The following is a 20,490-nucleotide window of genomic DNA, read 5'->3' as shown; positions in this document are numbered from 1 at the left end:
TTGTTATAGGTTGTTGCAGAGTGCAATGGGTAAATTGGTTGTCTTAACTAATGTTTATAACTCTTTATCACACACACACAGCTCAGGTATGCAGCATGCTTTGGCCATCTGCAAAATCTTTGACCTCTCATTGGGTTCTTTAGTACATCATGAATTTAATTTGGGTTCTAGAATAGTTAATAAGAATAACAGGAAGTATCAGGGCCCTAGACCTCCTGGCACCTGAGGCAGTATGCTAAATGTTGCCCCCCCCCTTACTGGGTGATGCACCAGCCTTTGCACCTCCCAGTAGAAGCAAGTGGGAGTATAGAGATGGGTAGCCTCCACCAAACTCCTTCCTGAGGTGACTGGTTCAGTTGGCCTCACAGATGGGCCGGCCCCACATAGTATGTACTATGTAGAGAATTTTATAATAATGTCTTATTATAAGTATGGAGTTGTGGGTCATGGCTCTGGCCATATGAGCAGGGCCAGCCCCAATAAAAGGCATCTGCCAGGTGGAAGGAAGACAGAGCAGATGGAAGAGGGAAAGAGCAAATGGCAAGGAGATGAGCTACAGGCAGAATGGAGGCAGAGTGGAGAGGACGGCGCAGAAAGCGGGGAGATGGGAGCAAAACCCAGGAGGACACCTGGCCCAAGAGGGAAAGGGACCCCAGAGGCCTTGCCACAAGTTGGGAGGGGGAAGAAGAAGACCCCCCACATGTCCCAGCCTGGCCATCCCCTCCAGGGTCTGGGGTAGAACTTTCAGGCCACCCTTGCCTCACAATTGGCTGGACACAGCAGTAGATGACCCCATCCTTTGGACGCAATGTGTGGTGAACTGGGCACTCAGGTACCCTAGTGGAGGAGCAGGGCCTCTACATAGACTCTGCATGTGAGCCCAAGTCAAAAGCAGGAGAAGCTAACTTGAGGGTTAAGGAACCCATCAGGACTGACTCTGTTTTTTGTTCCCTTGGGAACCCCCTCACCACACACACACTTTTCCTGTTTCTCCCTGAACTGGAAATCAAATAAGACAAACATGGCCTCATCAGCAGGCCTCTTTGGTTCTGGTGTAGCCTGCCACAACCCTTTTGAGATGGGAGTTCCGGGGGCAGGAGAGACACCCCCCCCCCCGTGGTCACAGGAGTGTTTATGTACTAATTTAAGCGGATCAGTTGATAATTCATCTTGTTTTCTGTTCTGGCACCTCAGTTAGAGTTCTCTGATCTCCTAAGATCTCCTAAGATCCATCTACAAGAGGGATCTGAAGGCCTTAGGAGTGGACCTCAACAGGTGGGAAACCCTGGCCTCTGAGCGGCCCGCTTGGAGGCAGGCTGTGCAGCATGGCCTTTCCCAGTTTGAAGAGACACTTGGCCAACAGTCTGAGGCAAAGAGGCAAAGAAGGAAGGCCCATAGCCAGGGAAACAGACCAGGGACAGACTGCACTTGCTCCCGGTGTGGAAGGGATTGTCACTCCCAAATTGGCCTTTTCAGCCACACTAGACGCTGTTCCAGAACCACCATTCAGAGCGCAATACCATAGTCTTTCGAAACTGAAGGTTGCCAACAGATCTCCTAAGGCTGAAGTCTTTAGTAGGTGACTCCTTAAAAACTCTTCAGTATCTACCAGTACAGTACTGTATTTTCATTATTCCTTCTGGTGAAAATAAAGGTTTCAATTCTACCCATGGACCACAAGATGGCACCATAACGCACAATTACAAACTGGATTTTTTGTTTTAAGAGAAGAAAGTTTTGTCTGTTCAGTCTTAGCTTTAGCCAGCATCTTCTAGGATTCAGCTGACAAAGCTGATCTCATTGTTCCAGCCTGAGTAACTCTGGAAGCATGTGATGTTGCTTAATGAAAAGAGTGCCTCTGGGCATGACTAAAATGGTCAATTCACCAAAAAGAAATTGCAGACAGCTTACATGCAGCAAGTCCTCACTTAAAGTTGTTGATAGGTTCTTGAAAACTGCAGCTTTCAACAAAACAACTGATAGCAAAAGCAATTTTACCGTAGGCTGATTGATATGTCAAGGAGAGTTACGTGCCTACAGCATATTTCACAAAAACCTAATCAAACTTCTGAATAAAGACCCAAAACACTTCTAATATTAAACATTGGGAGAGCAACCTCTGTTAGCTACTGCTGCTGGCATGGAGAAATGGCATGGAGAAGGGAAGTTAAATATTTTCCCCCAGGGCTCGTCTGTTAAAAACTGGTGCCCTGTCTGTTTTAAAAGGGGTTGTGTTTGTTCATTTAAAGTCTGAATATCCGAAACTTAGACCTACGGTGTCATGCCTGTTTCAGCTTGAAATTCCCAGTGCAGACTGGCAAGCGACTTGTATATACCACTGAACACTTCCCAGAACCTTCTGTGACTTCTGTGATGCAAAAATTCTGTAGGTGATATGCAGAGACTTCTTTGCACACACTGATATTGGAAAAGGTTCTTTAAAGAGAGAAACATTACGAACCAGTGATTGTCAAAAGTAAGAAACAGGCTTGGACCAACATTTCACTGTCCATAGAACATTAGAAAGGGGCTGTCATTTTAGAAATCCTCCCATCTTAGCTTTTGTTTCCAGCTCTCATCTGATCAGATGAATCAGATCAGATTCTTTTCTTTTGTTTTTCAGATTGACTTTTGGGGGGGGGGGGTGTTGATGTTATCTGACTCCGCATAGACCTATACAGTATATTTCACAATATAATGCAGTTCCTCTGCCCTCCCCAACCGTTTATGGGTATATTCTCTGCAAAATTCATCCCTTTTTATGTTTCTTTCATTTTGATGCGAGAAACTTCAGCGTGGGTTTGGCTGTGCTGGTGAAATTGAGGAAATTTTAAAACGCTTAACTTGGCTAGATGTGTTTATTTTATGTCTGTGTTTTATTTATGGACAGTGGCCTGCTTTTCACTGTAAGATTTATAGCCCACTGGGTTACCAAGAGGTGGAGGAGGCACTTAGATAACCTACAAGGATTTCTACTAAACATTTACTAAAATCAAATAGGGGTGGTGGGGTGGGATTTCCACAAATCAAGCAGTGTGGCTTTAAGGGTTTTACCTTTATTAGAAAAACAAAAATAATTTATCCTCTATGTGTTTTAGCCCCTAGATTGCAAATTTGAAACAAAATGGAAATGCTGGAGCAAGTGGTGAAAACACAAGAGTCATATCCTGCTTATAGAGCAATGGTTCACTAAGGATGCAAGCTTTCAGGTTAAACAGAACTCTTAGTCAGGCTTGTAAAAATGTAATTTTCATATTAGACTGTCAGCTTCCAACCAATAAATTGCATTAGTAAGTCGCTTTGCTTCTGTTTTTTTTAAACAGAAAAACAGTAAAAACAGTAAAAGAGCACTTTTACTGCTCTCCCTGAAAATTAGCTGAGATTCCTTGACTACGAGTTCTGTGTTACTTGAAAGTTTGCATAATCACACACTAGTGGAAAAATTTCTTCCAGCAGAAACCACCATCTCACTTCACACAGCTTGGTAAATTAGTCCCTCCCGTTCCCTTCAAAGACAAACTACCACCCGGTAGAATCTGACTCTTTTATATGTTTTAATAATATAAATGAAATTTAAGACTCCTACAGGGTTGTAAAGCTGTAGAAATATTTGCCTTTCAAACTCTCCCAAGCCTAATAAATGTCTCAGTGTGCTTTTCCTTTTGTTCTGTGGCGTCCATCTCTTCTTCCAAAATACTGTAATTTAAACTGACACACAAGTTGCTTTCAGTGGCAGAGTCCAGCTCTGGAGCATGAGAAGTCATAAAGAGAGTATTTCTGAGCGTACACAGAAGTATACTCAGTGTATTTTTTTTTCCATTCATCAATACCAGTTCCCATACCTCTAGGAAAAGAGATCAAATACATCTTCCCAAGCAGTCTGTGCCCCAGCACCTCTCTTTTTTTAGACAGTGGATGCTGACTTGTTATTTTTAAAGAGGTGTTTTAACTACATAAATACCAGTCCAAGACTATCTGAACCCTGCCAAGCAGCCACCGGTGTTAGACTAAAATGTGGCTGGGATAATTGGATTTCTGAATTGTTAAACAGCATATATTTATTAACAATTCAAATAAAAATATGTGTTGGAGAAGAGAGAAAGGAGAAACACAAGCTGCAGTGCAGAAGTGGCAGTGAAATGGGTGACTGATATAGAGCGGAAGGGTTTTTGATCACAACAAAAAATGGGGTGGGGGACTTGGTTATTATACCAGCCTTTATTTTCAAGTCTAAGTTACCATCTTCCTTCTTGTAGGATGCTAAAATAGGGGGAACTCATCCAAATAAGGGCCTAGAAATTGTGTAGAACATATTGCTTGGGTTGCCTTAAGTGTTTCTCAGCCATTTATGCCCTACAGCACTTCCTAGGTTGCAGAATGCTCTCTTGAGTGTGCTGCCTGACGCAGGGCATTTAATAACCTCTTGACAATTCTGAACATGGATCAGTCCAGGGTGTTTTGATCGGAACGCGAGTTGCATAGGGGCACCTTAAGAAGCTTATGGTTTGCAAAGGTGAGTTAAACATAGAGTGTCACTACAGTTAGGTCTGCCTTTCATTCTTCGCTGCAGAATATTGACAGGAGAAGGGAACTGGATCTTGGAAGGGTAGTGGGTGCACACATACCTTCCCAACCTCCCTGGGACACAAACAGGCAGACACGCCTTCCCCAATAAAAGTAATCAAAAAACAAAATGTAACTGTTGTGATCCTTATTGCTGTACTGCAAAAAAAGAAAAGAAAGTCTTAACATATGCACTAAAAGTTTACTGTTCTGTACATGTGGAAGAGGGGATGCATTTATGACCATACAAAATCAGACCATTGGTCTGTCTGGCCTGTATTGTGGATTCTGGCTGGTTTAATCAGCCATGTGTGTATGTGTGTGTGTGTGTGTGTGTGTGTGTGTGTGTGTGTGTGTGTGTGTGTACCAGAACTCTATAGTTGTTTGCCTGTTTCAGTGCCCGAAAGTGGTCTAGCCTAAACACAGATCTAGCACTCAACCCAACCCAGTGCCTACTTTTACTGCTCTCTCTCTCTCTCTCTCTCTCTCTCTCTCTCTCTCTCTCTCTCTCTATTTTTTTTTTTTTTAAGGAGGAGGGGTTCACAATGTGGGGCACACTGGAAGCACTCTTCAAACTAAACTAAACAAAAAATCTGAGAAGGGAGGAGAGGAGCAGGGTACTGATTACATCATTAGATATTTCTGCTTCCTGTGTCTGCCTCTCAAGTGTCCCTGATTAGAATCTAATATTTTAAACTGCCCTATATAATCTCTGCAATGGCCCTGATTGTTTTCACCATGTGTTCCTGTTCTGCCTGCAACTGGTTTTTAACATCTGCAGTGGTTCTTGCCCAAAGAACAGGGAACACGTCAAGCAACAGCAAGCTAGTGTGGTGGAGTGGTTAGAGCAGAGGTGTCAATCATAAGACCCATGGGTCATATCTGGCCACAGAAGCTCTTTATCCAGCCCGCATGATAATTAGGCTCTCCTGGCGCTGCCATTTCATCAGCACTGCTTCTGCTGAAGCTCTGGGAGGGAGAGATGGAAGGAGAAGGCAGCCCAAGGCAAGGGATGCTATGGGGGAAGGGGCAGCCCAAGAGGGGTGAGGGAGATGCTGCTGAGGCACTGGGAGAGCCCAGTGAACCCACGGGCCACCCTTTCATCACTGCCTCTTCTGCTGAGGCATCACTTCACGGAATATCTCTCAGCTGCTGAGCTATGAAGTGATGCCGTGGCAGAAGCGGCGCTGCTGAAAGGGTGGCCCGCGTGATAATTGAGCCCTCCCAGATCTTTAAAATATTATCAAGATTTGCCTCTTTTCTGTCATTTGCAGAAATGAATTCCTAGATGAGCACAAAGTGCTTATTTCTGGCCATCGTCTGCTTAATGATGTCACTTCTGGTCCTCAACAGGCACCATGAGTGCTATTCGGCCCGCTGTATGAAATGGGTTTTTCACCCCTGGGTTAGAGTGTTGGGTTAGGGGCTGGGAACCGTGCAGCTCAGCGATCCTTAGCCAATCAGCCGACAGGTGGCATAACCCGGAATGCCGTCTCAGGCTGCCGCCGCCACTTCTATGCGACCAGAAAAAATGCCCCTTATCATGCTCCTTGACTGGTTTCTTCCAATGTGGGATTTCTGGTTTTATTTAAAGGGACCTTGCAAAGGAAGGAGCTCCTTGATTTGTGAGGTCCCTATAAATGAAATCAGAAGTTCCATGCTTCCACGTTTGAAGAAACCATGTGAGAAGCAAAGGAAGGAGGCAGATGATCCACTTTCCACTTGCTTTTAGCAGTGGCAGGGTGAAGAGAACCTGCCACCTTCTTGTCATCCCACCCCCTCCCTTGCAATCTGCTGCTGATGCAACCTGCATCATCTTGTCTCATGGATGGACCACTCCTGGCCTAACCCGTGACACAGCGTTGGTTGCTGTGAGACTAAAATGGAGGGGGAGGGTGTTGTATGTGACCTGGGCTCAATGAAGCTTCTTTTAAGGTAAGGTGAAACTGTAATTACTAATAATCCATCACAAAGACTCCTGAGCCAATCAGGGCTAGGCTCTTTGTGATGTCAGAGGTTTATTCCAAGGAGAGTCTAGGTCTAATCCAGAAACTGCCAGAGCAGCTCTTGCTCTTTCGTTGCAAAGTAGTATCATGTTCATGCTCGTGATTGACATGCCCTACCATGACTTTGTTGTAGGGCTTCAGCAGCTCTGGTTTCTCTTCACCATCTTCTGGGGTTTCTGGTTTATTTACCACTCCCAGGTAAGAGAAAAGTCTCACTGTAGGAAAAAAGATGAGGCCTGGTCTACCTTAGGCCCTGTGCAGGGTCTGTCAATACCTTACCCAAAGAGGAGGAACTGAATCTGTCCACTAGTGTTCTCTTCTGACTATAAAAACTAGCTTTTTGGTCTTGACCTGAGGACCATGAAAGGGGGCTGCCAGAACTTCTCAGGTTCAGACCCTAGGACTGTTCACGTATCTAAGGGCACAATCCTAACCCCTTATGTCAGTGCTTTCCAGCACTGGCATAGTGGTGCCAATGGGACATGTGCTGCATCCTGCAGTTGGGTGTCACTCACGGAGACCTCCTCAAAGTAATGGAATGTTTGTTCTCTTACCTCAGAGCTGCATTGCCCTTATGTCAGTGCTGGAAAGCACTGACATAAGGGGTTAGGATTGCGCCCTCAGTGAATAGAGAAGGGCCTGACAGGTTGAGCACCTAGCAGTCAAGTCATTGCTTTGCTTATCTCCCTGCTTCATCCTTTCAACTGGAAGTGAGCAGGAAAAAGGTAGCTCACACTGCCACCACCCAAAGTTAGAGAGCTTCCACAGAAGGAAGCCTCCTTGAGAAAACCTGCCCCATATTAAAAGTAGCCCCCAAATCTGAGATGTCCCCTCAGAATTGAACAGCAGCAGAATGTGTGGGGCAGTCTGTAACTGAAAAATAACAACATATGAATTTTTTTTTAAGACTAGATATCCTGCCTCCCCACTCGTCCCCAATGCTTTATTCCTTTCCCGTTTGTGTAACAGGCTCATGGCCCCACCATCAGGCTCTCAACAAAGAAAGAGATATGGACTGGTGAGCAGCCTCTCAGACAAAGACTTCTGGGGAAGTGGAGGGTCCTCCAGTTTCTTTGCTTGCTCACATCAGTTCACATGGTCCTTTGTCTCTTCTTTGCAGCATTATTGATATATTCCGTCATAAACTACAGCAACATGTTCTGGAAAATATATGGCAGGAAGAAGAAGGCTGCAAGTGGGGAGTAAGTGGCAGCCAGTATCCCCTTTTGCTGCACTCACAGAGAGCAACTACCCCATATCGTCAACCTTAGACCCACTGTTTTCCTTGAGGATGTGGGGGATATGACATCATACAAGCATGATGCCTGCCATGTTTTAGTCCCTTCTGTGGCTACACTGGTCCTGAGATCACTTCCTGTATCTGGAGGGATGAGCCCCAATTCACAGCTCATGGCATAGGATGAGGGCTTCTTGGGAAGCACCTAGAAGATACCTCTCTGCAATGCTCAGCTCTACTTCATTTCCATGCATCGGTGAGTCAGAGTTCTGATGCATGGTACACCTTTGTGTGCAGCAGATGCCAATCGCACTTGTCAAAAACATCCACTCTGCTCTTTGAGCAGCACTTTTGTCTTTGGCAAGCAATGAAATCCCAAGACATGAAGCCCACTGTCTCCACTACCTGTTGCCCCAGTTGAAGATGCAGTTGGACATCTGAGGCACCTTCCCAGGCCCCCTAGAGCTAGGCTAAAGACGATTCATCATGAAGCCATGACCCACCACCTGGACAAATTTAATATTCGAAAGAAACATTTAGAAGGCTTGTGGAGGTGCCCAGCCCCTGAGTCAGACTCCCAGGAAGAGCCTATCTGCCATTTGTCCAGCCTCCAGGCATCACTGAGGTGTATACAGGGCCTGTGCCATTTTGCGCCCTCTGCAGGGATAACTGTTTGCACACACGCTCCAAAAATTGCCAACTTCAATTTTCAAAAATAGGTCTTGCAGAAAAAGCAAAAACTTGAAACTGTTAAAACTTGAAACTGTTAAATTTTAAATTGCAAGAATAATACAGGTTGGCCCTCTGTATCTGTGGGGAATCCATTTGTGTGCTATAACATTTACTTTTTTATTTGAGCAGGTAATCAAATATGGTTATACAGTTTGGTCCTGCTTATTGATTTGACGCAATCGACTTTCAGCACAATCCTATCTTGCGCTGGAACAGGCAGGCCAGGGGGCTTGCGCTGTATCCAGCACGAGATAGGGTGCCAAAGTGGCTCAACCAGAGGTAAGGGGAAACTCTTCCCCTTACCCCCAGGTAAGCCACTGCAGCCCCTATGGATCTCCTCAGGCTTGTGCCACCTCAGGAGTCCTTCCCCCACCCTGGAACACCTCCCTCCCACCTCCTCCCCGTCCTCCCCAGACTCTTGCGTCGGCCAAGCTTGGCTGATGCAACTTACTTGGGGGAAGCCGCCATAGAGGCTGGATGCACCTCCATGCACTGGCGCAGATTCCTCCTGAGGAGATGCAAACATGCTTTACGGCACATTTGCGACCCTCCTAGGATAGCACAAGGGACTTGCGCCAGCCTAACATGAAGTTAGGATTGCACCTTTTGTCTTCCGGTCACGTCCAGCAGGTGTTCTGAGGCTTCTGAGAGGCACTTCAGGTTTGACAAAAGCCAGTTTGAAAGAAGACTCTGGGAGGCTTTCTGAGATGCATGGAGGCCACACATGACTTCCCTGCACCTCAGAAGCTCTGCTAGAGGCTTCTGAGAGGTGCTTTCAGCTTGATGAATAACTGGAAGTTTGCACATGGCTGCACATGGCTCATAATAGCTCCCAGATGCAACCAGAAGACACTTCTGGTCATGTCCAGGAGGTTCGATGAGGCCCTTCAGACGTGGGTCGGGACCCGCCTGGACAGCCCAATCCTATCCACACTTTCCTGGGAATAAGCCCCATTGACTCTAATGGGACTTATTTCCGAGTAGACATGCCTAGGATTGGACTGTGAGTCAAATCTGCGGGTCCTGAACCCACTGATAAGGAGGAACAACTTGTTTATGTGATTATCTTATCTATTATAATAGGTGGATATGATACAAAAAGTAGACATTCCACCTGCTGAAATTTCACGTCTGCTTCTGTACACCAGAAAGACTCACTGTACAACCCCTTGCCCTCAGCACTTTGCTTATATATTAGGTGTTAGTAAAATAGTTTTGAAGTCCTGTATCATCTGTCCATCAGCCTTTGTCTACTCAAAGGACCCTGTGAAGGGCATGTTTGGTGAATCTTGCAAGGCTTCTCCTGTCCATCTTCTGCCTCTTCACTGCAGACTGTTAAATGTAAAATAGGGAGGTAATCCCATTCAGTGGCACAGCTAAGTCAGCAGGCATCTGGTGCACAAAATTTTTTAACATCCCCGTGCCAAATTTAACACCCCATGTTAACACCCACTGGGGTCTGGGAGGTGGTCTGAGGCTCCCAAGAGTCAAAGATAGAGAAGCCTCTTGTCTAGCATTTTGGCACAAAGAAGCAGGGGGAGGTGCTTGCATAGTGCCAGGGTGGTGTAGTGGTTTGGGAGGTGGACTCAGACCTGGAAGATCCTGGTTCAAATCCCCCGTCAGCCATGGCGCTTCCTGGGTGATCTTGAGCCAGTCACTTTCTCTCCGCCTCACCTACCTCACAGAGTTGTTGTGAGGACTGCCCTGAGCCCTTTGGAGGAAGGGCGGTATAAAAATGTGAAAAATAAACAATAATAGTGTTTTGCAAAATAGAACAAGTGTCTTGGCACATACAGGAGCCCACGTTCCTCAGGGGGGAATCTTCCTAACTACCTCCCTGGTGAGAAAGAGTAAAATTACCCCCACACAGCTCCTTTCCAGATTCATCTTCTCCATTGTGGCTCTCCTTTGTGGCCCACAGAAAGCCTTCCAGAAGTCTTTCTGTGAAAACAAGAAGTGTCTTTCTATGGCCTCAGAAAGCCACTTTTTCAACTCAGGTCTGCCCTTGGGGGTGCAGGTTGGCATCTCTCTCAAGGTGTGGTACCCGGGGTAGTGTACCCCCTGTCTCCATTAGCTATTCTACTGCTCAGAAGGGTTTAATTGGTAGGATGGGAAGTATAGAGTAGAAAAGGTATAAAGATAGCAGGTGATGGTTTCTGTGTTTTTGAAAGCCACTGTGTGGCAGAAAGGCAGCATATAAATATTTTAATAAATAAATATTTAACTGCATAGCTAGTAGTCAGTGGAGGATTAGAAAAACGGGAAGCAAAGGACGACTGCAAGCAAAAGGGGAAAAGGGGAAAAATGACTCCACATTTTTTGCTGTCCTAGGCAAATGAAAATGATATCAATGGAAGCGACAGTGGCAGAGCACTTGCTATCCATGCAGAAAGTCCTGGGTTCAATCCCCCATGTCTCCAGGTAGGACCAGGAAAGACCATTGTCTGAAACCATGGAGGACTGAATAGAACAATGATTTTCAACCAGTGTGCCATGGCACATTGTTGGCATCCTTCAGTCTTGGAAGGCTATGGTATCGTGCTCTGAATGGTGGTTCTGGAACAGTGTCCTCTCCAGTGCGCGAAGCCTGGGTAAAGTAGATATGGATAGACTGTTTCCCATGCAGCAAATCCCCCCTCTCCACATCGCTGAAATGGCCCAATGGAAAGGCAGAGGCCAATACGGTAGGTTCCAGCGGCGTCGCAGGGGTTGCCAGAACCTGACTGTGTTCAGCCATGAACTGCCTCAGGGACTCCGGCTCCGGATTTTGCTTCGAGGTGGACTCCTGAAGCCTTTTCCATAGCTGGATGTAGCCACAAGGCAGTGGAGGTTTGGGATCAGAGTTTTCCTTCTCTCAGATGAGCGGCCTTCCCAGGCCAACGAGTCCCATCTACCCGGTGGCTGTTTAGTCGCCTCTTACGACAAGTACAGCCAAACTGAGGGCCTATTCTTATCCCCAGCCCCCAGGGGAACATGGCACATTGGTGTGCCACAAATGATTTGTAAGTGTGCTGTGGGGGTTTGGGGGAGGGCCATTAATTAGTAGGGCCATTGGGGTATGTGAGCCCCCCCAACCAGCAGCACGGTGTGTCTTACCAATTGTCCAAAAACTGATGGTATGCCTTGACAATTTTAGCACCTTGTCACTGTACCATGCGATGAAAAAAGTTGAAAATGGCTAGCATAAACATTAGTCGGCTACAGAAATGAACTGACTCAGTAGTGGGCAACTTCTCAAAGGTAGCCAGCAAGCCTGATGCAGAAAGATACTGCTTCTTTTGTGATAGAGACCTTGGAGGGAATTTATCACGAACCCCCTCCCCCAAGTCCTCTGGCAAACACAGAAGGAGAAGCCTTCTGGGCATGAAGAAGCACATAGTTTTATGCTTCACTGCAAGAGACTCTTAACCTTCACCAGGCCCTTCCACAAAGTGACCCTGAAGCACTGGATAATGTCTTAAATTTGATTATCATGAAAGCCCAGACCAAAGTGACACTGTCCCTTTTTGCCCAGACCAGAAGCTGTTCAATGGAACATCCCATTGGATTGGGACCTGTGCTTCAGTTCCATCTGCCTACCACTCTGTGCCCCAAATATGTGGCCTAAGATGGTTTCTTCAGCTTGCCTTGTGGTCTGGAGGAAGCCAGAACTTCCACACTCTGGTCTTGAAGCATATCCCATTGCTTTCTAAATCGGTACGTTCAGTGTCAGTTTCTCCCAGAACACCATGCTGTACACCGCAAACTACATTTAACAAAAAGGATTGAAAGGGTGGTTCCAGCATGAATTGCTAAACCGGAATTTATCTGCAAATCTTACTCTGTTCAATTCAGACTTAACCAGAACTGTGTGTTTCTCTCCTGCTACAGGTGTTAAATTAGCCTAGTGTAGCTCAAAAGATAGTTTTTTTATCACAATTTTTTGCAGATAGGCCACTCTATTCCTATCTTGTTCACCTTTGGGCCCTGCACAAGAAATGTCACATATCTTCTTTGTTTGGCCCCACCACTCTACGTTTTTCCCCTTTGTCCCCAAGTACACATATAGCTGCCAACCGAGGATAGCATTTCATGCAGCTGCCAAAATAGGCTCCGCTGAATGAAAGATGGGGCTGTAACTCAGTCCGCTCTGCCTGCAGAAAGTGCCAGGTTCAATCCTTGGTATCTCCAGGGAGGGACACAAAATGGCCCCTATTTGAAACCCCAGAGAGACTTTGCTAGTTTGATAATCCTGATTAAGATGGACTCGCGGCCTGTCTTGGTACGAGGCAGCTTTGTGCGCCTCAAGATGCTTTGCTGTTTTTAACACAGAATTAATTTTTGGTAAAATTGTTGTTTGCTGTTTTTGCTGTTTTTAATACCGAATTTGATTTTTGGTAAGCAGTAACTGTTACCCTGCACGTGCCCAATCTTGTATGATCTTGGAAGCTAAGCAGGGTCAGACCTGGTTAGTACTTGGATGGGAGACCGCCAGTGAATACGGGTGCTGTAGGCTTATACCATAGTCTTTCGAGACTGAAGGTTGCCAAGCACTCGTAGCAGAAAGTCTACAAGTCCAGTTCTATGGGGGCCTTGCACTGCCTGAACTAGCTTTCCAGTAGCCCATGGTCCTTTATGGCTGTCACAAATGGTGACACACCATTCAACACTGCTGGGCCACCACCAAAAGTGGCTGTAGCCACACACCCGATATCCTATCCCCTTTCTCGGCCTCAATCTGCCTTCCCAGGTCCACTATGACTTGCACCAGCGAAATCGCTGGCACAGTTCTAGATAGACCCAACAGGGCAGCCAGGGCTTATTCTCGGGCAAAGGAACAAATGTTCCTTTACCTGGAAGAGGTGTGAACTTTGGTGGTGTGGCTACATTAGTGGGGGAGGGGTTGTTAGGTGGGATTGGGCTGCCCAACTCATCATTACTTCTCTTCTATCCGATGCAAATCCAGAGGTAACGCGGAGGGTGGCTAAATTTTTAGCCGCTGCAGTTAGCATCAGGAGGAAGAGAGTGGATTGTGGCCAGGTTGCTCATAGAGGAGTATTTATATTCTGAATAAGTTTTTTAAATTCAATGTGGACTAGAAGACTTTCAGAAGTACCTTCCTCAGTTACTGTACTCCGTTCAATCCACAATAACTAGACCAAACTTAGTCTTATCTAGACTTAGGTCTATTTATTGTTAGTATTTTATGTTGTTAAGTGCCTATGTTAGGATGCTGTGATGGGTCATATGCATGTTCAGTTGTATACTATGAATGTATTGTTATTTTTAGGCTGGTCGGTGACCGTAATAAAACTGAACTGAACTGAACTCATTATTACTTGGAGAAAAGAGCATGTTGCCCATCTTGGAAAAAGGCAAAATCTGTTCCATGGAGAGCCTGTTGTCTCTTCACCAAATAAGGTGGGAAAGGTACCATTGTGTGTCCTTGAAAGTAGGGATGGGTTGACCTCAGTCTTGCAAGGTCCCCTTTTAAACTAATCTGTGTGAGTACTTTCTTGCTTAAGAGCATACAAAGTACCCCCCCCCCCGATCAGATCAAGTTCCACCTAGATCAGTGGTTTTCAACCTTTTTCATCTTGCGGCACACTCGCATGGGAATAAAATGGTCGAGGCACACCATCAGCTTTTTGACAATTGACAAGGCACACTGTGCTGTCAGTGGGGGCTCACATCCCACAATGGTCCTATTGATAAATGACCCTCTCCCAAATTCCCGCGGCACACCTGGGGGCCAGTGTGCCACGGCACAGTTGTTGAAAATGGCTGACCTAGACTATCATTCTCTGCAGGAAGTCTTCTGCCCACCCCTGCTTTAAAAGCAGGTAAGAAATCTACTGTGGAGGAAAGGGGGCAGCAGCTGTGAAATGCAAAACCTGGTTTTCTCAGGAAGCAGAAACAAATTAGGGACCAAACTAGATGTGCATACAAATGCATGCAACAGAGGCCTGCTTCCAACCCTTAGCACCTCTTATTTGCAAAATACAGCTGTACCTTGGGGGGATCCCAGCTGAGACTGGGGAGTACAGGGTCTTGCCCTGCACACTATTTTCAAGCTGAAAATTCTCCACCTAAAGCAATATCTAGCCTCTGAAATCCTGATTTGACAACAAAAAAGGGGCATTTTTAAAAAATCGTTTTCTGAGCTTTCCGGATAAAATCATGTCAATCATTTATTTATCAGAGGCACTTTACATTAAAGGTCCCAGAGTAAAAGCAAACAAAATTAAATAAAAATATACATTCACCCTTACCAGAAAATCAAAATGCACTTTTACTGGGTTTTGGTTTTTTTTAAATTATTGGTACTGTATTTCTTTTTAGAAGATTCTACTAGCGCTAGCCTTGTTCAGTGTCAATTGCACATTATCTCGTCCCCATGCGGTCACAACCCACCATGCTGCTGATGGTGGGTTGTCTCACCTGGTGAGACAATTGCACCAGTTAATTCACACCTGAAAGCCTTGCGCTGCAGTTGTGTCAGAAGAAGTTCTGCATTACTGCAGTTTTTTTTTGTTTTTTTAACATCCAAAAAAGACAAAGAGGTAAAACACACACATGCAATGGTTTGGTAGGAACATGGAATTCTTAGTAGCGCAGGAGTGCGTAAAGAATGTTAACTCTAGCTTCGATCCCTAAACATACTTCTTTATAATTAACTGCATTGAAAACAATAAAATGTGCTCCTGAGTGAACATGGTTAGGACTGAGCTGAGATGCTCTGAGTTCAGTTTAATTGCAATGAGAATGACGAAGCAGATGGAGAAGTCATGAAAAAAGCACAGGGGATTTCCTTTCAATCTGAGTGTTCTATAAAGGGCAGGCAATATCTGTTCCTCTTTTAGAAGAGGGTGAGACATTTATGAAGAGTTTAAGAAAATGAGAGGATGGTGATCAGGTTGCTGAGGGTACTTTCAGTGCTTTGGGTTTATTTGGGCATAAAAATATTTCGTTGTGGCTGCCATTCTTTACACACTTACTTGAGAGTAAGTCCTATTAAACTCCTGACTTTTGATTACTAGACATACATAGGATTGTGCTGTTAATTTATGTAGCTCTGTAGCAGGGGTTAGTGTGATGGATTTCATAGAGGTCCTAATTAGTAGTAATAAGGTGCTTTGTTTTGTTTTTCTTTATTTGGTAATTTAGAAGTGGTTTTTTTTTTTTTTAACTTTTAGTTTTTGGTGACTGAGGTCACAATCCTAACCAGGTCTACTCAGAAGTAAGTCCTATTTTGTTCAAAGCCTAATCTTATGTGGGTTGACTTAGATGTAAACCCACTGTGATCCATGGGGCTTACTCCCTGGTTAAGTGTTCATAGGATTGCAGCCCAAATAGAGTATTTTCCTGACATGGTATTGTACTTTCTGTTAGACCTTTGATTTTCAGTGTGTAGTTGCTTCGACACACAACTTTGTTCTGAGTTAGGATAATGATTAATTTTGCTGTATGCCCTAACAGTTAAACGATGGTGTTCTTTGTAATTTTAAAAAACATGTGAACAACAATTAAAGAAAGGGAGGGAACGGGGGAAAAAGGAAAAAGAAAAAAACAAATTAAATAGAAAAAGGAAAATAGGACAAAAGAAGGAACAACAGAGCAAAACACATACCTTTTCCAAATCATATGGTTTATTTTGTTGTTACTGGTATCCATACAAAATACATTCCAAATTTCTCAAGATTTCTCCTTCAAAGAACATTTTGTCAAGGAGAGCTAATTTTGTCTCCTTGCTGGTGCAGATTTGCCGTAGGGCCATTTTTTAAAGCATTTTGTTCATAAAATTTTTGCTGCCCCCCCCTTTATTTCCATATGGCCTCATTTAAGGTAAGTTCCCTGCAATTTGCCTAAACTGGATCCATTGAGCCATTAATATGCAGATGTTAATAGCACAGAGAGATACTCAAAAGGCCACCTTGGCAGCCTGGAGTTAAAATTCCAGGCTGATTGTTGTGGTTAGAGGTTTTGAGAGGGTTTCCTCCCCCTCCTCCTCCCTTATCTCCCAGAAAATAAAAGAATTCTTCCTGGGGAAAGAAAAAAACAAAAACCCTTCCTTTCAGGCTCTTCAGAGATTGATAAACCAAAGAGTTAAAAGAGAGAAAGAAAAAAAGAAGCCCACCTCTCCCCAGCCAGAAATCTTTGCTCATTCTTCTTTGCTGACTATATGTAAACATAATAAATGAAGACTTTTAAGGAGGGCTAATCCTTCAACCCCCTTTCTGGAGTGTAGCTCCTGCCACTCCAACAGATCTTGATTCAGGAGTTGGAGGCTCTCCTTCTCCCCTTCTCCCCTCCCACAGTTTTGCTGTTTTAACTTGCCTTTATCTAATTTATCACTGACACTTTGACACCACATTAAAATTAAGGACTCACAGACCCCCCCTTCCTAGTCTCTCTTTTTCCCAGACCTTCCTCCCTTTGCTTAACCCACCACACGGTGCATATTGCTGCCCAGTAATCCCCCCCTGACATTTAGTAAATGAAATAAGTGGGGGGAATCTTTATCGAGAGAATTCGGAGGCAGAACTTATTCAGCAGCTCCAGAAAACGATGATACGGGAGAATTAAATTCCATATTTTTGCCCTTCCTCTACCTACTGCAGATGATGACTGATCATCAAAGCACAAAAGGCATCACAAAAGGGAAGGGCCCAATCCACTAGGGCAGTGATTCTCACACGTTTAGCACTGGGACCCACTTTTTAGAATGAGAATCTGTCAGGACCCACTGGAAGTGATGTCATGACCAGAAGTGATATCATCAAGCAGGAAAATTTTGAACAATCTTAGGCTGCAATCCTACCTACACTTACCCAGGAGTAAGTCCCATTTACTAGCATTGTTAAAAGAATATACATAGTAACTTGTTAAAAGTACACTTCCCAAAATGCAGTGACATACTTGTAGCATGAAGCCTAATACATTAAAAATAAAATATTGAAATGAATGGGGACCCACCCCGACCCACAGCTTGAGAAACACTGCACTAGGAAGTTGTCCTGCACAAGCTCCATTGAAAGGGACTTGCGAGCTAGTGGGGTTCAATTTCATGGGGAAAATTGGTCACTTTCATTGGACTTTGCACTGGGCTGCTTTGCAGAGAATCAGGCCTCAGAGATCTTTGGTTTTCATTCTGGTTGCTTTGAGAGAGGCTGGAAGGGAATGGCTTGCATTTGAAACTAGAATCTTCCTTTTTCTTCTACCATTTTTTTGCATGAAATTGGAAACCGGCCCTTTGTATAATATTTAACATGGCTTGCGGTGAGGTTGGAGGGTTTGGTGCGGGAGGGGTGCGCATTTGATCAGATCTCCCAGTTCTGTTCTTTCTTAGTTCTCAAGCTGTTTCAAAGCAGAATGTAAATGCAGAAGGGACGCCGCTGGTGGGGGGTATAGGGGGAAACCTGGGCAATTGTTCTTTTCTGGCCAAAAAAACAAAAGAAGTTCAAAGCGCTTTGTTTTTAAAAGTTAAAAGCCAAGCTTCAGTTGTGGTTGGCCAGTTTGTTTTGAACGATGCAAATGTCTTTTGAAGACTCGACTATATGGAAGTTTTAAGACTACACCGGAATCTTCCAAAAGAAAGAAAAGAAGAAATATATGTATATGTATTTTCGTGAATAACATGTTCTTTGCAAGAACAGTAACATTGAATCACTACAAAGCACAGATTTATTTTTAACATTAAAACATAATAATGGTATATCTGCATTTCCAGTGTTCAAAGAGCTTCATATACATTATCTTGGTCATCTTTACAACAGCCCTGTAAAGTAGGCCTGTATTAGTAACCCCTTATATTGCAGATGGGGGACTGGGGTGAGATAGCAGCTGACTTGTGAGGTTGACTACATGTTACATGCACTGGAACATATGAAGACCCTAGCTGTAGTATTTGTTGCTTTTAGAAAAATAGCTTCCAATCAGAGTCAGTGCCAGGCAATTTTGTACCCTAGGCAAGCCAAAATAATTTTTTTTTTCATAATTATGTTCCACAGCACTGTGGTGGTCTCTGTATACAGTGATGCCTTGCAAGACAAAATTAATTCGTTCCGCGAGTCGTTTCGTATTGCGAAAATTTTGTCTTGCGAAGGGCGGTTTCCCATAGGAATGCATTGAAATTTAATTAATGCGTTCCTATGGGCAAAAAAAGTCAGAACAAAGTCAAATTTGGTTTACAAAGTGTTTATTAAGTGCTCTTTAAAGGCATACATACTGTACAGAGGATTTCAAAAATTTCAAGCACAAAACTTCAATGCATCCTGGGTATTAACGGTTGTGCGATTTAAAACAAACCAAAACAAAAAAAAAATGCAAAAAAATTCGTCTTGCGAAGCACGGCCATAGAAAAATTTGTCTTGCGAGTCACCAAAAAAATCACAAAACGCTTTCGTCTTGCGAGTTTTTCGTTGCGTGAGGCATTCGTCTTGCGAGGCATCACTGTATATGTCTATGTTGTCAGTTGCATTTTTGCATGCATTTAAAAAACAAATCTGTATAAAACTGTGCTCCTCAAAGGTCAATATAGTGCCCCTCTGAACTCTGTGGCCTAGGCAGCTGTCTAGTTGGCCTAATGATAGCCCTGCTTTCGATAGGATGCATTTACAGTAGAGTGGAATCAGCAGAAGTCTTGAAGCACAGGGGACTTGAGTCCCTTTGGGGAGAAAGGCGGGATAAAAATAAAGTTGTTGTTATTATTATTATTATTATTATTATTATTATTATTATTATTATTATTATTATTAGGGTAGTAACAGAGTATCTGCTTTGCATGTAGAAGGCATTGCCTAGGAGAGGGAGCTAAATGGGGCGATTTGTACCTGGGCCCAGGGTCAAAAAGGGGGCCCAGGAGCCAAAGGATGGGGCCCAGAAATTTCCTGGGATCTTACATTTTCCTATCTACCAAGACTTGTTGCCCACATGGGATGCTGAAGACACTACCACAAGCTTGTGGCTGCAGCTACTGCAGCTACTGGCAAGCCGTATATGCTGGACTGAGGAATGCATACATGGTAATGCTTAACACAGTGTCAAATCTGGGAGGAAACTGGACTGCTACAGTAGCTTTTTGGCTTGTGGATCTGCTTACTGTGAAGGAGTGTATCAGAGCTCAGGGATACAGCTGCAAGATTACATCAGCTGCAGAAGCAAGTTTTGGTACATACAGGACACTTTCCTCACTCTAGTGTGAGCCTAAATATGACGATGCTAATTTTCTGCATGGGTTTCTATATTTAAAAGATTTTAGAGAGACTTGGGAGTGTGTTTGGTTTTCCGTATTCCTGTGTCTAGCTGCGGATGCCACGTGCGTGGGTAGACCGGGCTCCAATGACTTTTCCAGCTGTCTCCACCTGCCCCCCCACTCTGTTTGGCCCCCCATTCTGCTTGCCCATCACCATCCTCCCCCACTCTGCTTCACCCCCCTTTGCAAAGGAGCCCCAAAGAAACTTTGTACCCCCTGATAAAATTCCTCTGAGCCCCTGGTCCTGGGTTCAGTGGAAAGGCCTCTTGTTGAAGCCCTGTTACTGCTGCCAGTCAGTGCTTCCAATACTGAATTGAATGGACTGAGGATCTGGCTCAGTAGGTCAACTTCAAATGGAAGCCTTTCTCTGCTCCAGAGTGCACCTTGCCCAAGTCGCTTTTCTTCCAGGAGGTTTCAGAACACAGCAAATATGTTTTGAGTGGAAGTATAGAAGAAAGCAGTACCAACAGTGCTGAAAAAATGCGGGCAGGACAAGTTGAAAACAACTCTTTCCCCACCTTGACTTCTATCCTCTGAAGTCCTTTTGAAGTGGCTTCTCTGAAAAAAGGAATGTCAATGCCTGCATCTTCCACCCATCCATGCACAAAATGTAGTTACCCCTGAGGCAGACTGATGAGTTCCTGGCAGAGGTGAGAACTGAAAGGAAGGCTTTGCGGTTCACAGTCTTGGTAACCAGCTCTTCACATCAGCCTATACTG

This window comes from Tiliqua scincoides, chromosome 5 (genome assembly GCF_035046505.1).
Source record: "Tiliqua scincoides isolate rTilSci1 chromosome 5, rTilSci1.hap2, whole genome shotgun sequence".
In the NCBI taxonomy this organism is placed as follows: Eukaryota; Metazoa; Chordata; class Lepidosauria; order Squamata; family Scincidae; genus Tiliqua; species Tiliqua scincoides.
This window is presented reverse-complemented; position numbering follows the sequence as displayed.